At 49.1% G+C, this 20,143-nt stretch overlaps 1 long non-coding RNA gene across 1 annotated transcript in view; it reads right to left on the bottom strand.

Moving 5' to 3' along the window:
* Window positions 1–702: 702 nt before the first annotated feature.
* LOC118003922 overlaps window positions 703–20,143 on the bottom strand; it is a 39,675-nt gene continuing 20,234 nt past the window's right edge. Inside the window, exons 2-4 of the long non-coding RNA XR_004677454.1 lie at window positions 2,408–2,637; window positions 2,203–2,309; window positions 703–919 (exon numbers count right to left, since the gene is read on the bottom strand). This is a non-coding gene — a long non-coding RNA (uncharacterized LOC118003922). The remainder of the gene's footprint in view (window positions 920–2,202; window positions 2,310–2,407; window positions 2,638–20,143) is intronic.

Raw genomic sequence — 20,143 nt, 5'->3', positions numbered from 1 at the left:
TTGTTGGTGACATCAACAAAAAATCACTAAAATCCACCTCTGTTTTCGGGGCAAAACCATTATTAAAGATGCAAGTCACTTAGGGTTCTCTGCATAAACTCCACATGAGCCATTTCCTTTTTTTTTTTTAAGATTTTATTTATTTATTCGACAGAAAGAGTGCGAGAGTACAAGTAGGGGGAGCAGTAGAGGGAGAAGGAGAAGCAGACTCCCCGCCGAGCAGGGGAGCCTGACTCCGGGCTTGATCCCAGGACCCTGGGATCATGACCTGAGCCGAAGGCAGATGCTTAACCATCTGAGCCACCCAGGCACCCCAAGCCATCTCTTTTTAAATGAAAACAGCTTGTTTTTAAAAATTGCCCCAGAGGGTGCCTGGGTGGCTCAGTCATTAAGCGTCTGCCTTCGGCTCAGGTCATGATCCCAGGGTCCTGGGATCAAGTCCCACATCGGGCTCCCTGCTCGGCAGGAAGCCTGCTTCTCGCTCTCCCACTCCCCCTGCTTGTGTTCCTGCTCTCGCTATCTCTCTCTCTGTCAAATAAATAAATAAAATCTTTAAAAAAAAAAAAATTGCCCCAGAAATGTTTGCTCCTTTATTATGAGAACTCTGTGGGCACGTGTCTGTGTATTGGCTTACTTAGCCTAGCCCATTAGGCTGCTCGGAGGCTCTGAGCCAACAGGGCCCTTGACTTTGCCCTTCCTCTGCAGAGGCCCCTTCTCTTACCTGATGCCCCGTCCTGGGCGACACCAACACTTCCGTGCGTGGCTGCTTGTCTAGGGAAGCTCCCAGTGCCTCAGGGACAATGGGGACTGAGGAACCTCCTTATGTCCATCCTACCGGCTCGGTTTCCTCCCACCTCAGCCCTCCTCTTCCTTGCTCTCCCACAAGGGAGCCTGCAGGGGCTATGGGACCGGGACCTGCCTGATGGAGACAAGAAAAGTGAGTCAAGTGACAGCAAAGTCACACCCCAGGTTTCTGAAATGTGTTTTGAAAAGAGGGGAGTGGCTTTGCAGGTGGGCCTAATTGAATGGGTCCTTTACAAAGATAGCCATCAAAAATGTTTTCCTTATTGGCTCTATTACAAAGTATTATTTCATCCAGGAGAATGGCTTTTCTAAGGGCTTCTCTCCCTCTTAGTTCATTTCACATCCTAAGTCCAGTGGAACCAGCCTAGACATGTACTCCCCCCTCCCTCCCCAGGCTTATCCCAGCTACCCCTCCCCCTGCCCAGGCATACCCCAGCTGCCCCCTCCCCAGGCATACCCCAGCACCCCCCTGCCCAGGCGTACCCCAGCTCCCCCCTCCCCAGGCCTACCCCAGCCCCCCTCCCCAGGCATATCCCAGCCTCCCCCTGCCCAGGCATACCCCAGCTCCCCCCTCCCGAGGCATACCCCAGCCCCCTCCCCAGGCATACCCCAGCCTCCCCCTGCCCAGGCATACCCCAGCGCCCCCCACCCCAGGTGTACCCATACAAAAAGCTGCAGCTTTCCCTTGGAACCTCTCTGGCTCTCTTACTTGCACTTAGGCAGCACAAGCAGACTCACCACCTGGCAGCCTTCCGAACATTCATTCTCAATTGTCCCTGAAGGTGGGCAGGACCCATCCATAAACCCTGGGGGCCCAATGTGTTTCAGAATCCAAAACTCTTTGGATTTTAGGTAGGTAATCAAGTGCACATTACCCACGTTGTATAAAGCCCAGTGGAGTCTGGAGGCAGTACTTAATAGTCAAACGCATCAATATTTCTGCACCAAAACATTTCCATTACATGGGATAAAGATGACAAAGAGCTTCAGGTCAACTAGGTCAGGTTTTGCTGCCACATGAGTTTTTTAAAAATTTAAAGCTTTCAGGGGCACCTGGGTGGCTCAGTTGTTGGGCGTCTGCCTTCAGCTCAGGTCATGATCCCAGGGTCCTGGGATCGAGCCCCGCATCGGGCTCCCTGCTCCATGGGAAGCCTGCTTCTCCCTCTCCCACTCCCCCTGCTTGTGTTCCCTCTCTCGCTGTGTCTCTCTCTGTCAAATAAATAAATAAAATCTTTAAAAAAAAAAAATTTAAAGCTTTCAGGGGTGGCTGGTTGGATCAATTGGTAAAGCGTACAACTATTGATTTCAGGGTTTTAAGTTCAAGCCCCACACTGGGTATAGAGATTACTTAAAAATAAGTTCACAAAATAAACTTAAAAGTTTTCAGTGCTTTCTTACCTTTTGGAATTTCAGGTAAGGGATGATAGATCTGCAGAGCCTCTCCTTTCTCTTCTTTCTATTGCTTGAGATATTTTCCAAACTAATCTGCCGTAAAGAGATTCCAACTGTGTTTGTGGGCAAAGTTTGAAAGGCAGTTAATAAATAGTGATGAAATCCTTCTGCTCAGCTCAAATTTAAAGAGAAAAAAAAAAATCTGTTTCACCTGGACAAACCCCTTTCACAACGACCCAACATCTGCCCATCTGTCATCATGCGGGTTCCCTAATTTGTCTTCAGAGGACCAAACCATCTGCCACCTTGCAGCCCAGCTACCTTGCACCTGCACCATCCAGATGGCCACCTTTTCTTCAAAAGCAATCCATCTCCTCCTTAAATTCCCCTGCCGTCCAGAGTCCTTGTGTGTCAATCACAGTGTTAACGGGTAGCTTCCTCCTTGAAAGAAAGATGATAAGGACTAATCATCTGAGAGCCACTCACAGACTCCTCTTAAATATAATCAGTGTGTGGTCACAGGAAATCTCTTGATGAACTGCAGAGAAAGTTCCTAGAGGACTTCCCTCAAGATATACCCCACACTGCCTTCAAGTTGACCACAACACAGCTTTTGCTCTGCCCCACACCCACTTTTCACTGAGCCTTCCCTTACCAAACCCACACAATTCCCACATCCCTCCCTCCAGCCTCCCTCAGCAGGTGGGGATATTGTTTTAAAGAGAGCTAGACATAAGTGCTCATATTTCCGCTGCTTATTATCCAGAAGTTGGCCACCTGGAGGGTCCTGTACCCCCAGCCATTGTAATGGCTCCGACACCCATTTTATGATGGTATCTTCCAGTGGCCTCGGATCGCTTCCCTCTCTCCTGGTCCGCTGGCTCTAATTCCTGCTCTCACTGAATTCCACCTCTCTTTTCTCTTGCCTCTGAGTGTGGCCAGTGGCACCTTAACTCAGATGTGGGACACAGCCCCCTTTCTTTGATCATCTCCAAATACCTGTCATGTCTGGTGTTGCTAGCAAAACACCTTCCACTCGAGTGTCAGAGGTGGGTGGGGTCTACACTGCAGGCCCAGCCATAAGACAGCTTAGAAGATGCTATCTGCCCTTTTTAGAAGAGGCTTTGACCTCTCAGGTCCAGTTTCCTGCCTCTCCGCACACCCTCCCTCTATGCTCCATCTCAAAACCTTGCTCATTTGAATGTACAGAGCAATTTCATTCCCTTGGCTGCAGTGAGGCTGAAAGTGATCAGGCCTAACTCAGCCAAGGCCAAACCACGTGAGCCCTACCACACTGGCCACCAGTGGGCGTCCCTTCAATGGGCACCTGCACGTTCTGTCTGTGGGCAGAAGTGAGGTATGTGTGCACCTGGGATCTGATCCTGCTGGGTCTGGGTATATTTGTGTTCCCATATCTGTCTGTGTCCTGTGAGGATTTCCAGGTGTAATAAATCATAGCTAGCAAAAACTGAGTGCTTACTCTGGGTCAGGCAGCGTTCCACATACCTTATGTATAATTGTGACAATCTGACAACATTACCCTTTTATTACCATCCTTGTTCAGATAGGAGACCGAATGGAAAAATTAAACAACATTATATGTGCTCAAGTATCTGGGTATCTCTGGGCTTGGGGTCACCTTATGCATCTGTGTATGTGTGTTACATAATTATGTGTTACATCCGTGTGTGTGTACGTGCGCACGCATGTGTGTGTGTGTGTGTGTGTAGCCCAAGAAACCGGGTTGGTCTCTCCTGCCCTGGTCCTCGGAAGGGTTCGTGCCTGATGTGATAGGCCTTGGTGTGTGGCCCAAGAACAGGGATGGGGAAAGGGACAACTGTGCCTGTGTGTGACAGTTTGGCCCAGGCCGCTGACCTGCTGTTTCAGCAAGACCAGTGTTGCATGTCCCCTGTGATCTCTTTCATGGGAACTAGGGGTGAGGTCAAATAAGTGGCCAGGGGTCTGGGTACTTCTCTCTCTGCCCTGATACTGCCAGGCTCAGCTTCAGTCAGACCAAGGGAGATGGGGTCCAGTTGCCATGTAGAGAGACAAAAGGTAGGATGTCTTAGCAGTGACAGCTTGACTCACAAAGGACTGTTATTGAGCAGTGATGGCAAATGAGGCTTCTCCTTTTTCACAAGTGAAAAGCCACCTCTCTAGGAAGGTTTAAACATTTCCTACCTCAGCCAAATACCGAGAGGCGACTTCCGCTGTGCTGAACATCTTACAACCACCATCAGTAATCCTTATAGAGCAGGATGAGGGTATCTTGTTGCAATAGTCCCCTAGTTACAGATGAGCACATGAGGCTCAGAGACGCTAAGTGATTTGTCCAAGGCCACATGGCTAGTGGCAGATCCAAAATGCACATCCAAGTCTTTCTGCTTCCAAAGCTTGGACTCCTTCCACTATATCAAAGTATCTGTGAACTTCCTGATTCTTCCTTGGGATTTTTCCCATTCCTAGCATAAGGTGCCACCTCACAACAAACAGGCTGCTATGTTACTGTGACCCCAGGGTTTTCTGGCTTGGAAGGGGGGGATTAGCAGCCTCCCTCTGGGCCTGGACTGTCCATTTAAAAAAGCAAAAGTCTCCCCAGCAGCCACTACTATTGTTCCTCCTTAGAAACAGTGAGGGGAACAGAAAGCACTTGCCCACAGTCACCCACGGGGGGTCTGGGCAGGATGACGCCTAGAAGCCAGCCTCCTACAGCAGGATGTGTGGTCCTGAGCCGCTCCCTGACCTTATGCGGTGTGACTGATAGTGGGGGGATCAGAACACTCCATGAGAAGAATCTCACAACCCCTGCAGGGCCCATGGGGACCAATCCTCCACCCATCTCTGCCTAAGAAGGGCTCTGAGGATAGAGCTCCGGATCCTCAACACAGCCTCCCAGGTCCTGGCTGACCTGAATCCTGCCTCAGCCCTTCACTCCCTACCCCATCCCCCGCTCAGGCCACACTTATACCTGTTTCTCAAAGTCGTCGAGCTCTCCACTTCCTCCATCCCCTCTGCTTGGAATGTTCTTCCCTGGTGAACTTCCCATCCTACTGTCTCATCCTAACTGCACTGTCCTCAAGGAAGCCCTCCCTGGCCCTCTGGGTCCTGCCAAGACCTCTGTTAGGTGCATTCAGAGGCCCTGGACTAGGTTCAAATTGCAGGGAATCACTCGTGATTGTTTGGTATCCTTCTTCCACCCTAGACCACAGGATGTATGACAGCGGAGACCATCTGTGTCTCATTCACCACTGTGTCCCCAGTCCACGCTGCTTGGCACATAGCAGTTGTCCAGTAAATATTTGTGAAATGAATATAGACATGCTGGGAGGAAGGCAGGAAGGCAGGAGGGAAGGAAAGAAGGGACGAAAGAAGGATGGACAGAAAGAAGAAAGGAGGGAGGGAGGAAGGAAGGAAGGAACGGAGGGAGGAAGGAGAAAAGGAGAGACAGAAAGGGAAGGAGGGAAAAAGAGAAGGGCTGTCAGCCTCTGAAACCCCACAATTTCCGCCCTTTGGAGCTCTGAGACACACCAGCTCATTTTGCCAGAGAGGTCAATTGCAAAGCTATCATTCCTTTGAGGTCACTGGGGGGAGAAAACCTATCAGAACCAGGCAGTAAGAGGAAGCCTTCCCCGGGAATGCAGAGACCTCTGTTCTGTGGCTTCCTGATTCACCTTCCAGACACGTCAGTGACGTTGTCTTTCCTCAAGGTGCTCATCACTCACAGGCGTGACTACCCTGGACTCAGCCGTGCTGAGATGACTCAGTCTACACTCCAGCCAGACTTCCCGCCGTCTCCTGCTTGCCGTGCCAGCTGGGCTCCCAGGCCCTGACAGCGCACATGCTCAGGCTGAGGTCACTGTCCCTCCCTGACTGACCTTCACCACCACTGTCTCAGTCATGGGGAGCTTGGTGCGCGGTCCTTTCTCTCCTTCACCAAGGAGGGTTCATTTGTCATCTCTTTCTGGAAGGAGGAAACCGTAGACCAGAGGGGAACCGGAAGGAGAAGGAAGGGAACCAGAGACTCGCGCTACCTGCTGCCACAATCCTGCCCCTCTTCCGGTTCCGGAAGCCAGAAGAGGTCCTTGCCAGCGACCCTGACAGGGCCCCGCCCCGGGCGAGGCGGCCCCGCCCCTCCGTCGTGTAGCCTGAGCCTGGCGGTGAGTCTCACTTGCCCCCGGGGATTCTGGGGGATCTGGGGGGGGGTGCGAGAGAGGCCCGTCCGGCCGCGTGTGAGAGGCCCCGGGCAGTGGGACGCCCGCTTGCTCACGGCTGCGGCCGGACCAGCAGAGGCTGTGCACGCAGACGCGTCTCCCCACTTAACCACCGGCCCGCAGAGAAGTCGGCCAGAGCCGCGCCGTGGGGGCGGGAGGCGACCACAGGCCACAGGTCCGCGGGGGTGCTCAGACCCTCACTTCCCCAGGATGGTGTTCTCATAGCCCAGGCCTCTCTGATGGGAAAGGCCTTTAGAAGCCCACAGCCGGCTCTTCCCAGAAAGCTTCCCGACGGAACCCAGCAGTGAGGGGCACTGGGTCCCAGCTAGGGCAGAATGCCCCGGCCGGGGGCAACACAGCGCCGCTCACCTTCTCCCCGACCCCCCACCCCCACCCCCCTGCAGGCCTTCTCCCATTGCTCCTAGAGGCACCAGCAGTTGGCAAACTTACTGGGCTTACCATTGTCCCCAGAGCATCTCATGGGACTGCTGTACGCGCATAACGTTTGGGGGAATGCTGATCTGCTCCAGACCCCTCAGTTTACAAAGGGAGAAACCGAGGTCTGGGTCATACTGGTGGGAAAAGGCTGAGCTGGACCTGACAGTAGAGCTTCTGGTTGCAAGGTCTCCCTGCGAACTCCCTCTTTCTCATCCCTACATGACCTCCAGGGCCAGCTCCCAGCCTTGCTCAGAGATAGATCGTAGGTGCCTGCCCCAGAGAGGGGCTTGAGATTTGAGTTCTAGGAGGAGAAAAAAAAAAGACAAAAAGGAGGCTTTGCCAAAGAAGGGAGGTTGGTTTAGACTCTCCTCCTCCAGAAAAAGTAAGCTGTCCCTCTGAAACCTCAAGCAGAACTCATCAAGGACATTCCGACCTTGAACTCTAAACAGACTAGACAGGCAACTCACACCTGGAGCTATTCATAATTAAGTGACAGAGTACAATGAAACAGAGTACATATCTACAAGTGAAAAAAATATAATTTTCTTTCCTTGTTATTTTTTTAAAGATTTTATTTATTTATTTGACACAGAGAGAGAACACAAGCAAGGGGAGCGGCAGTTTTTTGGTGCTGTAAAATTTACCAAGTGCTTTCCTTCAATCAATCTCTCTCCCCCCTTTCATTTTTTATAGCCCTATCACTTCTGAATATTAGCTTATATGTGTACCTATTGATTTGCTTATTAACTGTCTCCCCCAGTAGAACATAAGTCCCATGATGACAGATTCTAGATTTCTTATTTATTCATTGCTGTTTTCCTAGCATCTAGAACAGAGCTTGGCATATAATAGTTCATAATTTAATAAATGTTTGTTCAATGAATCAGTGAATAAAATTATCAGGGTTACAACCGTTTCTGACAGGGATTATTATCCCCATTTTTACGGATCGGTATGCTGGGGTCATGGAGGCTAAAATAGCTTTGCCCAAGGTCGGACAACCACCGGTGGTGTGAGTGCCCCAGACAGGGCCCCGTGCTAGCGGCCTGCCCAGCCCAGATGGGGCTAGGAGAAGCTCTGCAATGTTAGGCGAGCACACGCTGCTGGAACGTGAAGATCTGGGGGAGACCCTGAGCCTCAACCTTCTTGTCTGTAAAATGAAGCCTTCAAGGGCTGCCTGGATGACTCAGTTGGTTAAGCATCCAACTCTTGGTTTCAGCTCAGGTCATGATCTCAGGGTCATGAGATCAAGCCCCGTGTTGGGTCCGTGTTCAGCGAGGAGTCTGCTTGAGATCCTCTCTCTCCCTCTGCCCCTCCCCCCCCGCTCAAAATAAATAAATAAATAAATAAATAAATAAATAAAATCTTTTTAAAAAAAGGAAGGCTTCAAGTAGATGATGGCTCAAATCTCTTTTAGCTTTGAAGTGCTAAAACAGTATCTCCTTCACAACAGTTGGACCTTATCCAGAGGACGTGGGCACCAAATTCTATCTTCCCCCATTTTCCACATGTAGTGGCAGGAATATTCTAGTCCAAAGTCCAGCTCATCAGGCCCTTTGTCACATGGGGCCCTGTGGGCTTGGATAGGCTAAATCAGGGGCTGAGAGTCATAATAGCTAAGCAATGGAAACAACCTAAATATCCACTGACTGATGAGTGGATAAAGAAAATGTGGCGTGTACATACAATGGAATATTATTTGGCCTTAAAAGAAAAAAAAGAAGGAAATCCTGCCATTTGCAACAACATGTATGGATGTGATGGTTACTTTTATGCGTCCACTTGACTGGGTTAAGGGATGCCCAGATGGCCGGGCAAAAATTATTTCTGGATATGCCTGTGAGAGTGTTTCCAGAAGGGATTAGCATTTGATTCAGTAGACTCGGTAAAGAGGTCAACCCTCACCCACGTGGGGCAGGCATCATTCAATCCATCGAATCGAGGGCCCAGTTGGAACAAAAAGGTGAGGGAAGGGCCAATAGGCTCTCTCTTCTTCAGCTGAGACACCCATCTTCTCCTGCCCTCAGACCTGGGAGCCCCTTGGTTCTCTGGACTTACACCAGTGGTCCCCTGGTTCTCAGCCCTTTAGACTTGAACTGAATTATGCCACCAGCTTTCCCAGTTTCTGCTTTGCAGATGGCAGATTGTGGGACTTCTCAGCCTCCCTAACAGTGGGAGTCAGTTCCTATAATAAATGTCCTCTTATTTCTCTCTCTCCATATATATATCATGTTGGTATATAGAGATAGATAGTTATGTATCATGTTGGTTCTGTTTCTCCGAAGAACCCTGACTAATACAATGAACTTTGAGGTTATTATAACTGAAATAAGTCAAACACAGGAAGACAAATACTGCATGATCTCACTTCTACGTAGAATCTAAAATAGTCAAACTCATAGAAGCAGAATATAAAATGGTGGTTGCCAGGGATTGAGAGGGCAGAGGTAATGAGGAGGAGATGGTCAAAGTGTACAAAGTGTCAGGCGTGCAAGATAAGTAAGTTTTGGAGATGTACTGTACAGCATAGTGCCTATAGCTAACAATACTGTATTGCTGGGACACCTGGGTGGCTCAGTCGTTTAGCGTCTGCCTTCGGCTCAGGTCATGATCCTGGGGTCCTGGGATCAAGTCTCTCATCAGGCTCCCTGCTCAGCCTGGAGTCTGCTTCTCCCTCTCCCACTGCCCCTGCTTGTGTTCCCTCTCTCGCTGTGTCTCTCTCTGTCAAATAAATAAATAAAATCTTAAAAAAAAAAATACTGTATTGCTTAAAATTAAGAGGCAGAACTAATGTTAAGTGTTCTGACCGCACACATAATAGTAACAACAACAACAACAATAATAGTAATAATAAAGGGGCAAGAGGAAACTTTGGAAGGTGATTGACATGTCTATGGCCTTGGTGGTGATGGTTTCACAGGTGGAAACTTAGCCCCAGACTCATTGAGTTGTAAATGTTAAATATGTATAGACTTTACATGTCGATTACACCTCACTGAAGTGTTCCAAAGAAAATCAGGGACTGAGGGGTGGGACCACAGTGGGGGCAAGGCTGAGTGCCGAGATAAGAGCACCTAGGGGATATGGCAGGAAGGAAGGGGCTGCAGACAGGAGAGCAGAGCCATGGCCAGAGGGGTTTTGGGTGGCCCAAGAGTGGCCTGCTGTCCTCTCTCAGGCTCTCTCCATGTCCCTGCAGGGAGCTCTCCCCCAAGGTGCAATGCCTTCTTACTTAGGCACCTTCCAGGAGGTGAATGAGGGATGAGCAGTGATATACAAGGCTGGCCCCCTGCTGAGTACTGTCAGGAATGGTGCAGCAAGGGTCAAGAGTGGCTTTTTCATACTGTGGGTCACCATTCCCTAGGTGTTCATCAAATCAACTGAAAGCAGAATTTTCAAGCATTTTTAAAAAGGAAATAGAAAACAAAATAGCCTAGAATAGAAAACAGCCAAGTGCTTTGCACATAGTGAATGTAAGTTTTATGTCATTAAATTTTTGTATCCGGGGACGCCTGGGTGGCTCAGTCAGTTAAGCGGCTGCCTTCGGCTCGGGTCATGATCCCGGGGTCCTGGGATCGAGTCCCACGTCGGGCTCTCTGCTCTTCGGGAAGCCTGCTTCTCCCTGTACCCCTCCCCCTGCTTGTGTTCCCTCTCTCGCTGTGTCTCTCTCTGTCAAATAAATAAATAAAATATTAAAAAAAATTTTTTGTATCAAGTGTGCGAGGGTGTGTGTCTAATTATACTACACTGGGTTGCGATACAAAATGCTTTTTTTTTATTATAGATTGCGGTCAACGAGTTTGAAGAAACCAAACCGCCGGTCTAGAAATCTTTTCTTCGCTCATTATCTTTGCTTTTCAGAAATGTGGGAAAGTCCCCTCTGAACTTAGCACATTTTCTTCTATTAGTCAAGTGAGCACACACCGAGCAGCTATTCCTGCTGGGGACTCAGAAGAATGGGTGCCTGCCCCTCAGGAGGTTGTGCTGGGGCTGGGCCAAAAACCAACGTAGAAGGCACTGTGACAAAAGGGGCAAGAGTGGGGCTAGATGAGAGGCTGGATGTTTTAATGTGGCCACTCTGACGCCACCTTCTTGACACTTTCTAAAATCATCAGTTTGCGAAACAGAATCTTATCACGCCTGATAAGATCCTCACCCCAGCCAAGGAGGCTCAGGACTAGGATAGGAATGTCTGTGTACTTGGCCTTTTTTTTTTTTTTTTTCAGCCTAAAGTTTAATAGCTGGGTTTCAGACTGAGTCAAAATGTCCCCGCATCAAGACAACCGTGTGAAACAGCTGCTGTTGTTACAGTCAAGATGCTGCAGGAAAGTTCCACGGACCTTCCCTGTGGGCCCCCCTCACACAAACTCTCGTTTCTCCACTTTGCCAATTTGAGGTCAGTGTGCCTTAAAAAGGGTGGCATTTATGTCAGCCAGTCCTGGCCTCCTGGGTGAGGGCTAAGTAAACAGGAGTCCTGGGGAAAGACCATTTCTTCGTGAGGGCCCACGGTGGATTTTTCCAGGGGAATGAAAGGTTGCCTTTGTACAGAGGAGAAGGGAAACAGAATCTGCTGTTTCACGGCTACCCATTCTCCGTGACCTCATCAGTGTTGACTTTCTCGCCATTTCACCTCTCTTAGAGCCACAGAGAAGGCAGGGGGGAGCCTGGCGAACAGTGCCACCTTCACTATAGAGAGCGGTCGGGGAGGGGGAGAAGGCACTGACAGCCGCCCCTCACGCCGGGTGACACGGGCTGAAGGAAAGAGCGGGGCAGCCGGGAGTCCCTGACACAAAGCTGCCTTGCCTTGGACAAGGTGTGTGCAGGTTTCAAAGGCCTACCAGCCAGACGTCAATTTTTTGGCTTGCATTATTTTTCGCAGGAGGAAGCAACATGGAAATGACACCTGCCCTGTAATTTAGGCACTTCCTGGAAAACCATAATTACCCATCACATTATAATTACCCACCGCTGCTCCCTTCCATTTGGAACTCTTGTTTCCGTGAGTTCTATTCTTAAATTCCTTCCCCGCCCTGAGAAACAAGACAAAGCATTTGAAATGGTTTCGTGGTGAATATTTTTCTCCTCCTAGGACCTTTATATATTCCCTGCTACCCCCTGAACATCTATTTTAATTTTCATATAAATGAGATTATTTTTCTAAGTGACTGAAAGGAAAGGAACAAGGGGTTATTTTCCACGACCAGCAAAGAATAGAACTGAACGTCATCTCCTGATTTTGTTTCTTCTTTAAAACGTCTAGAGAGAATCCTGCTTCTTCAGGCAGAGCCAGCCTGGTGCCTCAGTAAGGACCTACTACCACACAGCTGTTTGACTTTGCACGAGGCACCCCTTTTTCCAGGGGCTGGCTTTCCAATGAGAGAAACAAGGTTTAGATTAAATCTGCATTTTTCAAGGGCTGGAGTTCCAACACCAGGGATTTTAGGTGACACAAGAGCAGAGCATCAAAGGACATGGAAGCTGGCTCTGAAAGAGCACTTTCCTTTGCAGTGACCTTTTGGTTTTTTAATCCTGTAGAAGAGAAGGTCTCCGTTTGGTGCCCACGGGCCTTTAACGCTTCTCTAATGACTTTGATCTTCCTTTACAACAGATTGAGCAGGTCTTAGGTCCTAGCCACCTGCTGGCAATAGCAGCTGGAATTTAATAACTTCATTTTGATTTTATGATTTTTATTTTTTTCTGCCACCTTCTACTTATTTTAACTATATCTAATTTTCTATTTATGGTGAAAATACAGCATCTTTTTAGTTTTTATTTTCTGGTTGAAAAAGGGCTTCCCATTTTAACATGGGCGGGGAAAGCAGGGCTTGAGGTAGGGAGGCGCTTTAAGTAAACCTGTCAGGATTAACCTCTCCAAATATTAGACAAGACCAAGGAAAAATATACAAAGATTTTTTTTAAAGATTTTATTTATTTATTTGAGAGAGAGAGAGACAGAGTTTGAGTGTGGGGAAGGGTAGAGGAGAGAATCTCAAGCAGACTCTCCAGTGAGCGCGGAGCCCATGCAGGGCTCGATTCCACGACCCATGAGATCAGAACCTGAGCTGAAACCAAGAGTCAGACGCTCAAGAGACTGAGCCACGCAGGTGCCCCACAAAGAGTTTTTATATACGCCTTGTCTCCCTACACACACAGCCTCCCCTACTATCAACATCCGGCACGAGAGTGCCATGTCGATTACAAGTGATGTACTTATACTGACACATCATTGTCACCCAAAGTCCATAGTTTACATTGGGGTTCACTCTGGGTGTTGTACATTCTATGGGTTTGGAAAAAGGTGTAATAACATGTATCCACCATTACAGTTTCATACAGAGTAGTTTCATTGCCCTAAAAATGCTCTGTGCTCCACCTACTCATTCCTCCCTCTCAACTCTCAACCCCTAGAAACTACTGATCTTTTACTATTTCCCATAGTTTAACTTTTCCAGAATGTCATCTAATTGGAATCATACCAGTGTGTAGCCTTTTCCGATTGGCTTCTTTCACTTAGTAATATGCTTTAAGTTTCCTCCGTATCTTTTCATCGCTTGACGATTCATTTCTTTTTTAGCACTGAATACTTATTGTCTTCATGTACTTCAGTTTATTTTATCCATTCATCCACTAAAGGACATTGTGGTTGCTTCCAAGTTTTGGTAATTACAAGTAAACATCCATGTGCAGCTTTTATGTGGACATAAATTTTCAACTTGTTCAGGTAAATACTAAGGAGTTCAATTAAGTTCATACGGTAAGAGTATGTTTAGTTTGTAAGAAACTCCCTGTCTTCCAAAGTGGCTGTACATCTGGTATGCCCTATACATACTGCATTTTGAGATATTGATTGATTTGGTTACAAAGAAAATTTAACAAGTAAGTGCATTTGCAAATATGGAATCCTAGAATAATGAAAATAGACTATTTTCTTCCCTCTTTTGCCTTTTCTTATTTTTGCTGGTTTCCATTTTTCCCTTTGTTAATTTGAAAGTTCTATCTACTTTTCCATTCCATTCTCTCCTGGGTCACTTATATGTGGAGAGCATCTTTTCTAGAATATTTTCAGCAGATGGGGTTAGCCTTAGAAAAATTTCTTTTTCCTTAACGGGTGAAGCACTTCAAAAGGCACAGTCCTACGGAGCCTATTTCATTAGCTTGTAGCTTCTAGTACTAGATGGGAAGTGTAATGCCAACCTGATTCTTTTCTCTTTTCAGATAAGTTGAGGTAATTGCCTGGACCCTATAACATTTTCCTCTTTTATCCTTTATGGTTCAGAAATAGCCAGGTACTTTCTTGTCCGTTCAGCCTGAAATTCAGAAAATCCTTTCAGTCTTGCAGATTCAAGTCTTCCTTCTGTTCAGGGCAATATTTTTCTATGACATTTATTATTTCTTTCATCTATTCCCTTTTCTCCTTCTGGAAGTCCTGTTATTCATATGTTAGGTCATTAGATCTGCCCTCCAAGACCAATTTTTCCCCTGATTTCCATCTCTATAATTTTGTTCTGTACTTGAAGCTATTTGCTGACCTTGATTTTCCAGGCTGCTTATCTGAATCTCAGTGGTGGTCATTTTCTCCTTCAGCTCTTCAATTGAACTGTTTAGTTGGGAAATCACATTTTTAGCTCCACAGTCTCTTTTTACTGTATTTAAATATCTGCAGGGCTTATTATTTTTTTTAATTCGTGTTACCATCTGCCTCTTTCAGCAGTTCTAGTTCATTGGATGTACCTTCTGTTTGTCCTTCCTCTCCCTGCCAGCTCACTGAGGCTCAGGTCCAAGTGCTGGAGCACCCTAAGGGATGGGCATTCTGTCAGTGGAAAGAGGCGAAAGGACGCTATCCTCATCAAGGCAGCTTAGATGTGGGCACACTGCCCGTTTCCTGTGGAAGCATCTAGAAAATGCTTCCCTGGTCTGGGTTCCATGGAGTCTCCAACCTCAGGAACAAGGAAACTTAACCCTTACTGGTTTAACAACTTCTTAGCTGCTGAGATGAGGCACAGGGGACAAGGTGTCTCTACCTGGCCCAGTGTCAGCCTTCCCCTGAGGGGCCACAGATCAGGGTCTAAGTTCCTCAGGCTCCACCTCTTCTCAAACCTTGTTTCATGTACAAACTGATGGGGTAGAACAACTATCTTTCATTCTTTCCACTGGTCCCTACAACTGTTTAGTAAAGGAGAGAGAGAGAAATTAATTATGAAGTGGATGGAAAGGGGACCACAGTCAGGTTACCATATCCCCAGAATCACCTCTAAAATATCCCTTAAAAATAAAAAGTTTTAAAAGATTTATTTATTTTAGAGGTGGGGAGGGGGGAGAGGAAGAGGGAGAGAGAGAATCCTCCAGCAGACTCCTTGCTGAGCGCAGAGGCCTACACTGGCTCCATCTCAAGACCCTGAGATCATGACCTGAGCTGAAACCAAGAGTCTGCGGCCCAACCGACTGCACCACCCAGACGCCCCTCCGTTAAAAATAAATTTAAGGTAAAAAAGCAAGAGGATTTACAGAAACATATCAAATAAATAATATTATAGGTAGTACATGATATGACAACAGTCACAAAGGTGGTGTGTGAATGACAAAGCCTGAGAAATACTGCACCAGAAAAATGTTGACTTTCCCTTCCAACTCTGGTGTTATTACTCTGTATAGCAGAATCACCCAATATTCTTCCAACAGTGTTGTGTACCCCTTTAAAGGAAAAAAAAGGGGGAGATCACAATCAAGATAACTAGTGAAATGACTTCTCCGTGGTCAGGCGACCCATATATACATATACACACACACACCACACACACACATACATACACATACATATGCATATATATTTTCATAAGTATACCATGTACGCATGATACATATGCATCATATGCATATACATAGCTCTCAGATTGGAGGCAGATAATTAAAGAAAGCAAGGAAGCAGGGATTATAATGTTTTATGTATAATCCAGTTGAGCGACAGCAGCAAGGACACAGACCGCTGGCCCTATTAGAGAAGGGCGGGACCGCAGTTGTGGCCATCCTAAGGGACTTCCTCTCACAGGGCACCCTCTCCATTTACCGCAGCGAAAAATCTCGTTCAAACTCAGAGCCTCCGTGTCTCCTTTGTTGTATGGTGTTCATTGTTACTCCTCCAGGCAGTGTGGGGAAGTGGGGGAGGGAAGGTCACTGCGGCACCTCTTAGAAGCCCTGAGGGCACACATACCCCCCTCAAAGCCACAGACACACACGCAAGCCTTAAACATGCCAACATCCCCAGCCCCAGGTCACCGGGCTGCCTCTAGCTCCTCAACAACAAAAGGGGCCTGGCCCAGCGTGCGAGGGGTCCTGCCTCCATTTGCAACGGACTCGCCCAACTTGTTCGACTTCCCTGAGGACTGAACACTAAGCTCACCACTAAGCTCACCAAAGTGCCTCCCCGCCTTCAGGAAAACTTCAGGCCCGAGGGGATGGACAGAAAGGGCTGCGGTCGGGTCGCCTGCCTTGCCCGCTTCCGGTTGACTTTGTTTAAGGAGCACGAAGCACGGGGAGGGCACCCAGCCTGTAAGAGCGGCGCGCAGGCCTGCGGGCCAGCGGGGCGAAACGAGCGCTCTTGAAGGGGTCCTCGCGGCGCGCGCACCCACTTGCCACCAACAAGTGGCAGAGCCAGGGCCAGGCTGCAGCCCTCCCAACTCCGATCCAGGGCTCGCTGTGTCACTGCCCTGGCTGAGACCCCCCCCCCAGCCCCCTTGGCTTATGATAGGGAGTTTGTCGCTCCAAAGCAAACCCCCTTCGTTCCGAAGTCGGCCTCGGTGCCAGCAAAGAAAGCCACTGCGCCCTCGGCGCGGGGCTCGCCACACCTGCGACCTTTCCAAGGCCTCCCGGGCCCCGAGCCCCGCGTGAGCGGAAGCACGTAAGTGTGCGTGTGCGCGTGCGTGCCCGAGCGCACACGCGGCTCTGGCTCGGCGCCCTGGCCCAGCCGCGGGGCACCGGCGCACCGGGACCGGCGAGCCCGGCCTGCGCCGCGCAGAGGTCGGCTGGCCCGGTTGGCGCGTGGCCCAGCCCCGCGGGGGGCGCGGGGGTTCGGAGAATTCGGTCATTGTTCGCGGGGCCGGGCGGTCGCCGCTGCAGCCGGCGGGCCGCAAGCCATTCAGCCGACAGACGGCGTCTCGCGCTGCGGCGGCGCGTCTCCCGCGCGCACCTGCCCGCGCCCCTCCCCTCCCCGCCCGCCATCTGTCGTCTGCGCGCCATTGTCAGCAGCCGTGGCCGGCGTCCTGGACGACGCCCAAGGGGACCCGGGGCTTAGGCCGGGCGAGAGGCAAACAAGGAGAGTTTATTCCCAGCCGCATTTGGAGGTGACCTTAAGCAAAAAAGCCGAGCCCGGGTGTGTGTAGGGGGGGCATCCGCCCACTCTCCCACCCTCCAGCTTTCAGCGCAGGGTTTCTTTTGGGGCCCCTCCTGGACCCGGACGCGCATGGGCCGTGATCAGAGCGGGAGCCTCCTGCTTGAGCTTTCTGGGATGTTCTCTGGGACTGGAGAAACCTGTCAGCTGGCAGATCCCGCCGCTAGCTTCCTAGAAGAGCCCCTGGGAGCCCGTTTCAAATGCAGATGCTGGTTTTGTCTGCACGTCTGATCCTCCAAGTCTACCCCAATTGTCCAGGCCTCTTGGGATACTGGATTGAAAGAAGAGTTTCTCTTTTCAAGTCCCACCAGCCAGCCTGCTGTCCTGGCAGTCTTTTCTTCACCCACATTTGTTTAATATCTCACATCTATCTTTCTTTAATGTCACTGGAAGTTTCAAATGCTTTGATGTATCCCGACCAAAAAGAAAACAAACATACCAAAACAAAACAGCTATGCTCATTGTGGTCATTGTGAGCTTGCCTTTTCAGAGTAGGACTTTTGTCCCCCAAAGATTCTAATCCTCCCTCCCTCCTAGGTACTTCCCCAGCCCCAGCCTGAGGAGCTCACCCTCTGCTCACCCAACCCCACCCCACCATCCTCGCCCCCCCTCCCCTCCCATCACCTCTTTCCACAGATGGGAAACCAAAGGCAAAGAGACAGGAGATGCTGTGGATAGATACGGACTTTCACTCTCTGGATTTACAACAAAAAGTACCCACACTCAATCGGGATTACTCTTTCTAACAGGCGTTTCCATGCAAAGAGGGATGTCAGAGCTCAAGGGGGTTAGATGTAGGGCTTCTCCATGGCAGTAGCTGTCTGTCTCTTGACCCTGCTGCCAGGAAAAGGGAGCACCCAGAGGTTTCTGACCCCCTGGAAGCATGCTCACCACACCAGGCAGAGCAGGATCCCATACGGAGGCTCTCCTCCTCTAGAACTTTGAGTGCCTCCAACTCGTAATTCCCCGTCCAAACGAGGGCCTGGTAAGGAGAAATCAGAATTAAGAATGGAGAAGCCTTGCTGGGATAATGCACCTTAGGCCTCCTCCCTTGGACAGAACTAGAAACAGAAAAAATGTACTTCTGTGAATCCCCTCTCCCATACCCTTCAACTCACAGATGGATTCTTTAAGTGTGTTAATATTACTCATGATTCCTGGGCTCTGTGTGTGTGTAGGTAATACATGCACGTGGTACAGAAAATTCAAAAGGAACAAATGGTTATTCGGTGAAAAACAATTTTCCCTTCCACCCTGTACCCAGAATGCCAGTGTTTGGTTTTCTGTTTCTGTTTGGCCCCAAGAAGACTAGACTTCCCTCTGGGCCTCTGGGCTCCCGACTTTCCTCCAGCTGTGGGATCTGGTACAAGACTCTCCTTCTCCCTGACCCTCCGCTGCCTCCCCAGTACTACAAGGGTAAGAACACTCACCACATGAGGTCCTTAGGACCAATGAGAACGTGTGAAATGTGTTCCAAGCCTGCTGAAGCCTTGTCAGTTATCACTGTTAGAAACAAAGCACAGTTCTCACACCCCTCCCCTGGTCTAGCAAGATCCGAGAGAATAGGATTTGAAGGTCTTGGATAAGAAGAGGAAAGCTTTGGGGAAGGCTGGGTGACTCAGTCAGTTAAGCATCTGCCTTCAGCTCAGGTCACGGTCCCAGGATCCTGGGATCGAGTCCCGTGTCAGGTCCTTGCTCCGCGGGGAGCCTGCTTCTCCCTCTCCCTCTGCCTCTCCCCCTGCTTGTGCTCTCTCTCTCTCTCTGACAAATAAATAAATGAAATCTTTAAAAAAAAAGAAGAGGAAAGCTCTGGCAGCTGGGACACTCTAGGCTGTTACAATGTGAAGGACAGCTGGAGTTAAGAAAAAATGGGAACAAGAGGCTGAAGAGAGGTGTGTCAGGTTATGCCGCATAACAAACAACCACAAACTATATATGATAATAGGAATTTTATTCTTGCTTAGCATCTGTGGGCCACCTGTAACTCTGCTTGAGGTCGTGGATTTGTGGGGTAGCTGGAGTGGTTCCATTTCATGTGTCTTATTCAGGGGCTAGATTGAGGGGTCCAGCTCCCTAGGGGATATTCTTCCAGCAATGACAGAAGCGTGAGGCACGAAGCCAGACTACACAAGCATAATATCTGCTAACATCTAATTGGCCAAACTAAGTCACATGGCTAATCCAAAGTCAAGGGAGTAAGGTTCACTCTACCCAGTGTGAAACGGTGGCAAAGGTATATATTGCCATGGAGCCAAGAATTGGGAGCAATCTTTCAATTCCTTCTCTCTACATTCCCTGCCTAGATAACACCTATCCCCAATAGCCTTAATACCACGCATTTGCTAAGGATTCCCTAACTTACATTCCAGTCCCACAGCTGTCCCCTAAGTTGTAAACAACCCCCCATCTCCACTTGCAGATATCATGCACTTCTCCAAGTGAATCTCTTGGTTCTCTGTCCCTACCCCAAACTGACTCCAGCAGTGGTCCCTCCTTCTACCCTCCTGCTCAAAGAAGATGCAAAGGATCACTTTTCACCCACTCTCTCCCTTACCCCCACCACCAAACTCAACTCATCAGCATGATGCTGCCTTCCCAGCATGCCTCGCCCTGGTCTAAAGCCCCAGCAGCTCTCGCCTGGATGACTGTTGTAGCTTCATAACTGCTCTCCCTGTTCTTCCTTTGCTGCTCCTTACCCCGGTGGTTCCCATCTCAGAGAAGAGCAAAGTCCTTATAATGCTATACAAAGCCCTATATAACCTGCCCTCACTCCTCCACCTCTCTAGTACTCTGGCCCTCACACTTTCTGCTCCGGCAATACCACCCTCCTTACTGCTCTGCAGACACCATCAGGCATACACTAGCCTCAGAGCTTTTGCATTTGCTGTTCCCTCTACCTGGAAAACTCTTCCTCTGA

The sequence above is a fragment of the Mirounga leonina genome, unplaced genomic scaffold (assembly GCF_011800145.1).
Source record: "Mirounga leonina isolate KUSES-001 unplaced genomic scaffold, KU_Mleo_1.0 Mir_115, whole genome shotgun sequence".
NCBI lineage: Eukaryota > Metazoa > Chordata > Mammalia > Carnivora > Phocidae > Mirounga > Mirounga leonina.
This window is presented reverse-complemented; position numbering and strand designations above follow the sequence as displayed.